Raw genomic sequence first — 11,983 nt, 5'->3', positions numbered from 1 at the left:
AACAACATTTATGGTGGTTGAGGATATACTACATAAAGCCTGTTTTCTCTGGTTCATCGTACTTAAATCAGGACAGAGACTCTGGGTATCTACATTTTCCAGATGAAGATCAAGACCTCTGTAGGAAAAATCCAAAATGATTTGTAGACCTACGCGATAATTTCCTGCTGATTGCTATCTAAATTCCTTGGGAACCGACCCTGGCTTATACATACCTATTGCTATAGTTCCTACACACTTGTTGCTCAAAGTATGGCCTGTGGGCTAACAGTATTTGAGTCTACTTGAAAAGGATAGATGGCAACTTTTCTCTGTTTGGTAGTTTTGTTTTGGGGGGAGTTTTACAATTATCTATTCAGTTTCATTACTGGCAATTAGCCTGTTCATATTTTGTATTTCTTCCTGACTCAGACTTGGGAGTATGTACATTTCTAAGAATTTGTTCGGCACTGAGGGCCTCAAGACAACTTCTCTCCTTGTGGGGAGAAGCTCTGCAACTGTGATCTGTTTATGGGTCGCCCACCTGGGGGTTGGGTCTTGGCCATACCACTGCTCCTCTCTTCCTGCCTACCTCACTGTGGCTCCTCCTTTATGCTTTTAATTGTAAAGATCTGTTCTGGTAGGTCCTGGTCTTTTTCATAAATAATCTTCTGTAAATAGTTTTAATTTTGGCATGCCCATAAAAGGAGGTGAGCTCAGAGTCTTCCTACTCTGCCATCTTGGGAACTCTCTATTTCTTAACGTTCTTTATTACTATAAATAAGAAGTGAAAAGTAGTTATTCTGCTTAACTGCTAATATATTAAATTAAATCAACTAAGTATTGTGTGGATGTTTTAAAGTATCAATAATTAAATGAGTTAAGACTATTTTAAAGAGATGAGGGAAGAAGTTTAAATTACAAAATTTTTAGTAAAGTATTAGCCTGTATTCAGTGAGTATAATGCTTGCAAAGATGCAACCCACAAATACATTTCACTCAATGTACTCATGTTACGGCAGTTACAGAGTAAAAGTGAAAGGGAGATCAATTAAGATAAAAAGGAAAAAGATGACAGGAGATATATAAACAGAAAACAAGAAGAAACACTAAACAAAAAGGCAGAAAAGAGGAAGAAGAGATGGAGGTATAAAATAACAGAAGAAGAGAAGAAAGAGATTGAGTACAAGTGAAAATGAGAGACAGAGGAATTACTAGAGGAATGGACTTTTTTCTGTCCTCACCTTCATTTCAGTGTGTTTATGCACTTTAGAGCAGTTTAAATTGCTATCTCTATGTTTTGAAAAGTAATTACTGGGCACAGTTCTTTAACTGCTCTTTACCAAGAGCATTGCTGAGGCCCTGCTCTGAGTAGGGTCACTGTGGCAGGCTGTCAGAAATGGTAGAGTTCTCAGCTCTACACTGCCTGGTGTCATGGCAACGTCTCTTTTGAAAACAGAATTTGCTACAAGGGCGTGAGTTTGAAGTAAATAAAATTGTGGTACGATGGAATCCTCCCATTTATTGCTAGGTGGCTTCTCAAATATGAGGTGGAGTCAGCACGCTGGGCAGCCTTTTTCCTATTAACCTTGAGACCAACACATGTGGAAAGATACGACCACACTCCATCAATTCAATTCTCATTTTAAGGTTGATGATGTTCCTTTGTTATACCTTCTCATTCTCATTCCAATTATGTGTTTTGACTGAAAAATATATTGACTTGGAATTGAACTAAAATGGCAGGGGTATAAAATGTTTTAAATTAAAATCCCCCCAAAGGAATTGGAAGATCACACAGCTATTGTGAATTTCTTTATGTTTTGATTTGTTTTAGCATTGGTTAGTCTATGGACTCTGAAGAAAGCTGAGCGCCAAAGAATTGATGCTTTTGAACTGTGGTGTTGGAGAAGACTCTCGAGAGTCCCTTGGACTGCCAGGAGATCCAACCAGTCCATTCTGAAGGCGATCAGCCCTGGGATTTCTTTGGAGGAATGATGCTAAACCTGAAACTCCAGTATTTTGGCCACCTCATGCAAAGAGTTGACTCATTGGAAAAAACTGATGCTGGGAGGGATTGGGGGCAGGAGGAGAAGGGGACGACAGAGGATGAGATGGCTGGATGGCATCACTGACTCGATGGACATGAGTCTGAGTGGACTCCGGGAGATGGTGATGGACAGGGAGGCCTGGCGTGCTGCGATTCATGGGGTCGCAAAGAGTCGGACACGACTGAGGAACTGAACTGAACTGAGTCTTAAAATTAGTTTTAGATTTTTAAATTTTTTCTCATTTCAACTGAATTTCGATAACAATATATATTTGCCTTTTAAACCATAAGTGAATTTCATGTTTATGAATGTGAAGAAATAATAGCTAAATAAAAGAGGAAAGTTTAAAAACTCTTGCAAACACACAAGTCAACAACACAAACTTTTCTCTAAACTGCTCCTTCCTAATGCTCTGTTTTTTTTCCTTCCTTCCATCAGCTAAGACATTTATATCATTCAAACATGAAAGTGAGAAAAGTACTAAATTTATATCTAAGAGAGATCTGTGGTACAGGTCCTCTAAGAGGAAAGGCAATATCAAGGAGGAAAGAAACAAACTGAATTTTTAAAACCTATGATAAGCAGACACAATACAGGCAATAGAACTAAATTTCTAAAACATGTATATTTAGTTTCTTCCAAAACATGAGACAAGCTACAGCTATAATATAAGACCAAACTACAATGAAAGAATATTCAGAAAACAGGAAGAGATTGGGGAATTTTTAAAATAAGTAAAATTTTCAATAGAAGGATTAAAAGATAAAGCACAAAAACCTTGAAAATTAAATAAAAAGATAAAAAGAATAATATACATGAGAAAATAAAAGATTATTCCAGGAGTTATACCTCAAGGAGATAGAAAAAGGTCTACAGAAAATACAAAAGGGAAAAAATTTATCAAAGAAATAGTATTTCCAGAGCTTAAGAGCATACATCTTCATATTGGAAACATTTGTGTTAGAAATACATTTGCCAGACAAATGCATCAGGTGTTCGAAAAATACTTACATCTATCAGAAAATCTAAGGACAGAGAAAAAGAATACTAGAAGCTTCTGATGGGAGGAAACAATAATTATCAAAAAATAATGAAATAAAATAGAATTCAGCAGCTGTAGATTTCTTAATGGCAATGTTGGCTGTTATAAAATAAAGAAATGATGTCTTTAAATTCTGAGGGAAAGTATTTTCAATTCAGGATTCATACTCAGGCAAACTATCCATAGACTGCGACGTGAAAATAAATTCTTGTTAAAGTATACAGGTTCTTAAAACTAATTATTCTTGATTCTCCCCCTAGGAAGCTACTATAGGATATGTTTCTGCAAAACAAGGAAGTAAACAAAATACAGGAAGGACTTGAAATCTGACAAAGGGTGTATCCATAGCAATAGTGCTATGGAGTTTGACTCTGACTGTTATGCAGGAGCACCGGTCAGCAGCCGGTGCGGACTGGAGCAGTGGGCTGGATTGCTGCAGAGACGAGGTCTTCTTAAAAAACAATCATGCTCAATTAAAAACAAAAATCTGGTTTAGTTAACCTAAAAATTTACCAATAGGCATTTGAAAGGTCAGTTGAAATATTTACAAAATGTAATAATGACTCTAAATGAAGCTGAGAAAATAGGAAGAAAGAGGCAATTATTAACTCCATGGCAAAATGTAGGAGAAAAAATTCGATCATAATATATACTACAAAGGCATATTAAATAATGCAACCCTGATTTGCCATGAAAAATATTAAATGACATTGGGAGACTGAGAAGGTGTGTGTGTAACTGTGTCTGTCTATATATCTACATGCTAATATGTATATTTGACTGGGGACAGGGTGAGCTTAACTCCTGTAACAAAATTAAACTGATGATATCTGAAATTGATAATCAAAAAGTAGTAATGCCAATCAGTTATTTTATAATATTGTGATAAATGTAAGAAACAGCCCAAAGGATTTAGACCTTATGGAGAAGAAGTTGAGTACAGAAAAAGTGAAGGGAGCAACTGTATGTGTAATGAACTTTTAGGAAATAGGTGATTTAAAATTAGGTGCATTCATTATTAGAATCTAAAAATTTAAACATGATTCTGAAAAGAAAGAAACATAGCCACTCCCAGGTATAATGTTTTCATTTACTGATAGAAATGTAGATCATTTGATGCTGTCAATACTACCATGATTTTGAGACAAACTGCGCTATATGTGCTTAAGAAAATAATTCTGAGTCATACCTTTATTTCTTGTAAATGACTTGTTTACAAAAGGAAGAACTTTGTTCTATCCTAAGAAATTGGGTAAACAATTTACAAGATCTGAATGTATGACATCTACTCAGTGGATGGTAGATTGTTCAGATTTTTAAGAATTTGCTGTAGATATTAGTTGAATTGGTGAATAATCTTAACCAAGGGGATTACAATTCAAATATGGATGTATCTTAACTTGTAACATGAAACTAACCCTGAGACAAACTCTGTGTGTCTGTGTGTGTGTGTGTTGGAGGATTAAGGAAAAGCAGAGTGACAAGAATTGCATAACTTTCCTATGACCTAAGGATTAGTATACTGATGCTTCTGATCCCTAGGGATTATGGATGAATTGTGTCTACTCCATAGCATTATTTTCTTTGGGGCAATGCATGCCAGAGGAAAGTCTCTCTTTGTGTCTTTAGATAGGTCTAGTGGCTCCTGTCTTTTGAGGTTTTAGCCATTACATTGACAGCATTTCTGCATCATTTCTAGTTTCTTTATCTTTATTCTCACCTACATTGCACCTGGTGTGCTCAGGTCCCTCCAGACTGTTTCTAGCACATTACTCACAGCACCAACCACAGGGATGAGGCCCCCAACATCAGTACACAAAAAGCCTAATTTAAACCCTCTTTCCTGATACAGGGATCCAGCATTGAACACCTCTTAATCGTGACACAGACCACTTCATGTGCCTCACAAGATTTCTTCTTAATTCTTCTGTTAAGAGTCCTTATTTAGTTATGTTGATTACTAGCAAAGCATTCTTGTTTGTCTGATTGTGCCTTAGCCTTGCAATTGTGATTTTTATTTTCTTTTAGTGCACCACAGTCTGTGACACTAAGAAAAGGGTTGCCAAGAGTCAAGCACTCTGCGGATACTTTGGAGGTCAATGACTCTCTAACTACAGCACCTGTAACATTGATTTGCAAGATAGATGTGCTTTCCCCATAAAGTACATTCATAAATGGTCTCTCTAGGGCTAGGATATTTTATGCTGTAGGAAAGACTACTGGAATGTTGAAGATGACTACATGATAGATAGCCAGTTCCCTTTGAGGTTGAAGGGAATTGTGGAATCAATTAACTGTTCATTAATAAGCTTAGAAAAATCTAGTATCAGTTTGAAATCAAAACTACATAACCTACCTTTTTCTTCTTCTCTCTCTTTTTTTTTTTTTTTAACAGAATATCTAGACATAGGACCAGCCAGTATGTTTTGCCTTATACAAGCCTCCAGTCCTTGCTGACTGGTTCAGTTCGGTTCAGTTGCTAGTTGTGTCTGACTCTTTGTGACCCCATGGACTGCAGCACGCCAGGTCTCCCTGTCCATCAGCAATTCCTGGAGTTCACTCAAACTCATGTCCATTGAGTCAGTGATGCCCTCCAACCATCTCATGCTCTGTCCCCTTCTCCTCCCACCTTCAGTCTTTCCCAGCATCCGGGGCTTTTCAAATGAGTCAGTTTTTGGCATCAGGTGGCCAAAGTATTGGAGGTTCAGCTTCAGCATCAGTCCTTCCAGTGAATATTCAGGACTGATTTCCTTTAGGATGTACTGGTTGGATCTCCTTGCTGTGACACTTACCAGTATTAACTTAATTCAGTTTAATCTAATTCAGTCAATAGCCATGTCCCAATGACATTGTGCAGTATGCACAACTTGCCATACAATTTGACTACAACTCAGATCCTGTCCTGAAGAACTCATAGTCTAGTAGGAATAAACATATAACTAATTAAGCATATCAGTCATGACTGATATGGAAAAGAAAACACTGTGACTGTCACAGGGGCAGACATGCCCATGAGTGTCCAGGAGTCTCTGGCAGAAGTGACGGTTGGCAGTGGCCTGCTTCCGGGCTGGAGGCACTGAGTCTAGCAGTGTGTGCATGGGACATTTTGACCTGTCTTCTACTTACACTAGGTTATCATTATCTTCATTACCTCCATGCGAGTTTGGCCCCAGGTCAAGCAACAGGGAGGGAACACAGCCCTACCCGTCAACAGAAAATTTAATTAAAGATTTACTGAAGATGGACCTCCCATCAACACAAGTCCCTGTTTGACCCTCAGTCAGTCTCTCCCATCAGGAAGCTTCCATAAGCCTCTTATCCCTACCCATCATAGGGCCAAGAGAATCACAGAAAACCACAATCACAGAAAGCTAACCAAACTGATCACATGGGCCACAGCCTTGTCTAGCTGTATGAAACTATGAGCCATGCCATGTAGGGCCACCCAAGATGGATGGGTCATGGTGGAGAGTTCTGACAATTGTTGGTCCACTGGAGAAGGGAATGGCAAACCACTTAAGTATTTTTGCCGTGAGAACCCCATGAACAGTATGAACAATTAAAAAGGTAGGACACTGAAAGATGAATTCCCTAGGTCGGTAGGTGCCCAATATGCTTCTGGAGTTCAGTGGAGAAATAACTCTAGAAAGAATGAAGAGATGGAGCCAAAGCAAAAATAAGACCCAGTTGTGGATGTGACAAGTGATGGAAGTAAAGTCTGATGCTATAAAGAGCAATATTGCATAGGAACCTAGAATGTTAGATCCATGAATCAAGGCAAATTGGAGGTGATCAAACAGGAGATGGCAAGAGTGAACACTGACATTTTAGGAATCAATGAACTAAAATTGACTGGAATGAGGGAATTTAACTCAGATGACCGTTATATCTACTACTGTGGGCAAGAATCCCTTAGAAGAAATGGAGTACCTTCATAGTCAACCAAAAGAGTCCTGAATGCAGTACTTGGATGCAGTCTCAAAAATGACAGAACGATCTCTGTTCATTTCCAAGGCAAACCATTCAATATCACAGTAATCCAAGACTATGCCCCAATCAGTAATGCTGAACAAGTTAAAGTTGAACAGTTCTATGAAGACCTACAAGACTTTCTCGAACTAACAGAGTTGTGTGACGAGAAAGCCCTGATCATAGAAAACTCTTCTAGCAACACAGGAGACGACTCTACACAAGGACATCACCAGATGGTTAATCCTGAAATTATTTTGATTATATTCTTTGCAGCCAAAAATGGAGAAACTCTATACAGTCACCAAAAATAAGATTGGGAGCTGACTGTGGCTCAGATCTTGAACTCGTTATTGCCAAAAGCAGACTTAAATTGAAAAAAGTAGGGAAAACCACTACACCATTCAGGTATGACCTAATTCAAATCCCTTACGATTATACTGTGGAAGTTACAAATAGATTCAAGGGATTAGATCTGATAGACAGTGCCTGAAGAACTATGGATGGAGGTTCATGACATTGTACAAGAGGCAGTGATCAAGACCATCCCAAGGAAAAGAAATGCAAAAAGGCAAAATGGTTGTCTGAGGAGACCTTACAAATATCTGCGAAAAGAAGAGAAGCAACAGGCAAAGGAGAAAAGAAAAGATAAACCCATTTGAATGCAGAATTCCAAAGAATAGCAAGGAAAGATGATAAAGCCTTCCTCAGAGATCAATGCAAAGAAATAGAGGGAAAAAATAGAATGGGAAAGACTAGAGATATTTTAAAGAAAATTAGAGATATCAAGAGAACATTTCATGCAAAGATGGGAACAATAAAGGACAGAAATGGTACGGACCTAACAGGAGCAGAAGATATTCAGAGGAGGTGGCAAGAATACACAGAAGAAAAATACAAAAAAAGATCTTCATGACCCAGATAATCACAATGGTGTGCTCACTCATCTAGAGCCAGACATCCTGGAATGTGAAGTCAAGTGGGCCTTAGGAAGCATCATTCTGAACAAAGCTAGTGGTTGGTGGAATTCCAGATGAGCTGTTTCAAATCCTGACAGATGATGCTGTGAAAGTGCTGCACTCAATATGCCAGCACATCTGGAAATCTCAGCAGAGGCTACAGGACTGAAAAATGTCAGTTTTCATTCCAATCCCAAAGAAAGGCAAAAATGGTCAAACTACTGCACAATTGCACTCATTTCACATGCTAGCAAAGTAATGCTCAAGATTCTCCAAGCCAGGCTTCAGCAGTACATGAATCGTAAACTTCCAGATGTTCAAGCTAGATTTAGAAACGGCAGAAGAACCAGAGATCAAATTGCCAACATCCACTGGATCATGGAAAATGCAAGAGAGTTCCAGAAAAGCATCTACTTTTGCTTTATTGACTATGCCAAAGCCTTTGACTGTGTGGATCACACCATAACTGTGGAAAATTCTGAAAGAGATGGGAATACCAGACCACCTGACCTGCCTCCTGAGAAATCAGTATGCAGGTGAAGAAGCAACGGTTAGAAGTAGCCATGGAACAACAGACTGGTTCCAAATTGGGAAAGGAGTACATCAAAAGTGTATATTGTCACCCTACTTATTTAATTTTAATGCAGAGGACATCATACTAAATGCTGGGCTGGATGAAGCACAAGCTGGAATCAAGAATTAGGGGAGAAATACCAAAAACCTCAGATACTCAGGTGACACCACCCTTATGGCAGAAAGCGAAGAAGAACTGAAGAGCCTCTTGATGAAAGTGAAAGAGGAGAGTGAAAAAGTTGGCTTAATGCTCAACATCAGAAAACGAAGATCATGCCATCTGGTCCCATCACGTCATGGCAAATAGGTGGGGAAACAGTGAAAACAATGAAAGACTTTATTTTGGGGGGCTCCAAAATCACTGCAGATTGTGACTGCAGCCATGGAATTTAAAGACACTTGCTCCTTGAAAGAAAAGCTATGACCAACATCAGTTCAGTTCAGTCACTCAATCGTGTCCGACTCATTGCGTCCCCATGGACTGCAGCTCGCTAGTCCTCCCTGTTCATCACCAACTCCCGGAATTTACTCAGACTCATGTCCATTGAGTTGCTGATGCCCTCCAACCATCCCATCCTCTGTTGTCCCCTTCTCCTCCAACCTTCAATCTTTCATAGCATCAGGGTCTTTTCCAGTGAGTCAGTTCTTCACATCACTTGGCCAAAGTATTGGAGTTTCAGCTTCAGCAACAATCCTTCCAATGAATATTCAGGACTGATTATCTTTAGGATGGACTGGTTGGATCTCCTTGCTGTCGACAGGACTCTCAAGTGTCTTGTACAACACCACAGTTCAAAAGCATCAATTCTTCTGTGCTCAGCTTTCTTTCAAGTCCAACTCTCACATCCATACATGGCTACCGGAAAAACCATAGCTTCAACCAGATGGACCTTTGTTGACAAAGTAATGTCTCTGCTTTTTAATATGCTGTCTCGGATGGTCATAGCTTTTCTTCCAAGGGGCAAGCATCTTTTAATTTCATGGCTACAGTCACCATTTGCAGTGATTTTGGAGCCCAACAAAATAAAGTTTGTCACTGTTTCCATTGTTTCTCCATCTATTTGCCATGACGTGATGGGACCAGATGTCATGATTTTAGTTTTCTGAATGTTGAGTTTTAAGCCAGCATTTTCACTCTCCTCTTTCACTTTCATCAAGAGGCTCTTTAGTTCTTCTTTAGTTTAGCTCTTTAGTTTTCTGCAATAAGTGTTGTGTCATCTGCATATCTGAGCTTATTAATATTTCTCCTGGCAGTCTTGATTCCAGCTTGTGCTTCATTTCTTCATTTCTGGCCCAGCGTTTCTCACGATGTACTCTCCATATAAGTTAAATAATCGGGGTGACAATATACAGCCTTGCCGTACTCCTTTCTGTATTTGGAAGCAGTCTGTTGTTCCTTGATCCACCTAGACAGCATATTAAAAAGCAGAGACATTACCAACAAAGGTCCATCCAATTCAAGCTATGGTTTTTCCAGTAGTCATGCATGGATGTGAGAGTTGGACTTGAAAGAAAGCTGAGCACTGAAGAATTGATGCTTTTGAACTGTGGTGTTGGAGAAGACATTTGAGAGTCCCTGCACTCAAGGAGATCCAACCAGTCCATCCTAAAGATAATCAGTCCATAATATTCATTGGAGGGACTGATGCTGAAGTTAAAACTCCAATCATTTGGCCACCTGATGCGAAGAACCGACTCATCGGAAAAGACTTTGATGCTGCAAATGATTGAGGGTGGGAGGAGAACAGGACGACAGAGGATGAGACGGTTGGATGTCGTCAGCGATGTGATCGACATTAGTTTGAGTAGGCTCCAGCAGCTGATGATGGACAGAGAAGCCCAGTCTGCAGAGTCAGACACTACTGAGCAACTGAACTGAACTGATCACAGGATCAAATTTTTGTACCTGAGGATAATGTACATGAGAGTATATATGTAAAAGTTTAAAATTTTACATTAAAACATTTAAAAATTCCTTGTACTCATGCATCTATTTTCACCATTTTCTAGTGATTTTGGATTTTTTTTTAAATCTTATATGGAATGGGAATAGGAAAGGGAAATGAGAATATTAATTCATTTGTGTGAATATATTTTCTGGAGTAGAATTTGATGGGACCAGATGCTAGGTCTCCACTTCGGAGCTTCCTTTATCCAAAAAGCACGGATTTCAGTATCTAATCCAGGATACTTCCCTGGTTCTTACTGATCACCTGTTCAACATTATCCAGATAAACATCATAATTTTTTTGTTTTCATGTTGAATATCAGCAGTGGTAAGAGTTGCCTATCATGCGATTACATTGATCCCTGAGTGTCAAAGGGTAAACCTTTCCAAAGTCATTTAAATTAATTGAGAAGGCGAAATGTTAATAAGTCAGTACTGTAAATAAGCAGGGGAAATTTGATTCCTGAGCATCATCCCACTGGTAAAACTGGGTCTAATAGGTGGAAGAACGCGATGAAGTATGACTTTGTTTGAGAGTAATGTTGGATGACATGCTTGGCTGACCAAGTCAAGAGTTAAATGTAATCAGAAGAAAGAATTGTTTAAAAATGTTCCCCTACTTCACTTTGGTGGAATACCATCGCACAGAACAGATTCAGAATTAAGAGGCTTGTGTGTATTTAGCTTAATTAAATATTTAATCAAATGTCATCTACCTGTTATTTCCACTCTACAATTTTCCATGACACCCAGAAGAATTAGCTATTTTTTAACATTTCTGTTGACTTTCTTGAAATAGAACACTATTGTTTGATGTTTCTATCCATCTTTTAATTATCCCCCAAATGTCTCCCTCCTTCATCATCTTTAGCTTCACTGGGAAAACCAAGTGGGATTAGTAATCACTCACAGTATTTAGAAGTTCAGCTGACCTTAATGAAAAGCCCAGGACCCATCCAGATTGAAAAATGAAATTGCTGTGCCTTGTGATTTTTCACATATTTCCACTTCACTCCCTGTAGCCGCATCTTATTCTTAATGAGAAGGAAAATGTAAACAGATCCATTCCATAAAACAATGGAACAGGGACTAGAAACCAGGTAGAGGCCATTGAATTAAAAGGTATAAGAGAAATTGACTGTAAAATGCAGCTAGTCCTATATAAAAAGTCGGCTTAGGAGGATTGAATGATAAGCTAAATTAACATGTGTGGATTTCCAGAAGAGAAAAAAACAGCTTTGAAATCTTAGCAGCTTTGTTTTACTTTTAGTGTGCTTTAGGTTCAAGATCACAAGCTCAGTGCAATGTTTTAAAAACGGAAGAAGATGGAAGTAGGAAAGAAGTCAGCCCAATGAGTGTATGGTTACAGATCGCAATCAAAGAATATTGTTCTGATTTGCTTGCCTAATATTAAATGGATATCAGCATATTTTTCAATAGTTTGGAAGACTGTTTCATTTGT

Source organism: Capricornis sumatraensis, unplaced genomic scaffold (assembly GCF_032405125.1).
Source record: "Capricornis sumatraensis isolate serow.1 unplaced genomic scaffold, serow.2 scaffold13, whole genome shotgun sequence".
In the NCBI taxonomy this organism is placed as follows: domain Eukaryota; kingdom Metazoa; phylum Chordata; class Mammalia; order Artiodactyla; family Bovidae; genus Capricornis; species Capricornis sumatraensis.
The sequence above is the reverse complement of the archived record's forward strand: the minus strand, read 5'-3'. Positions refer to the sequence as shown.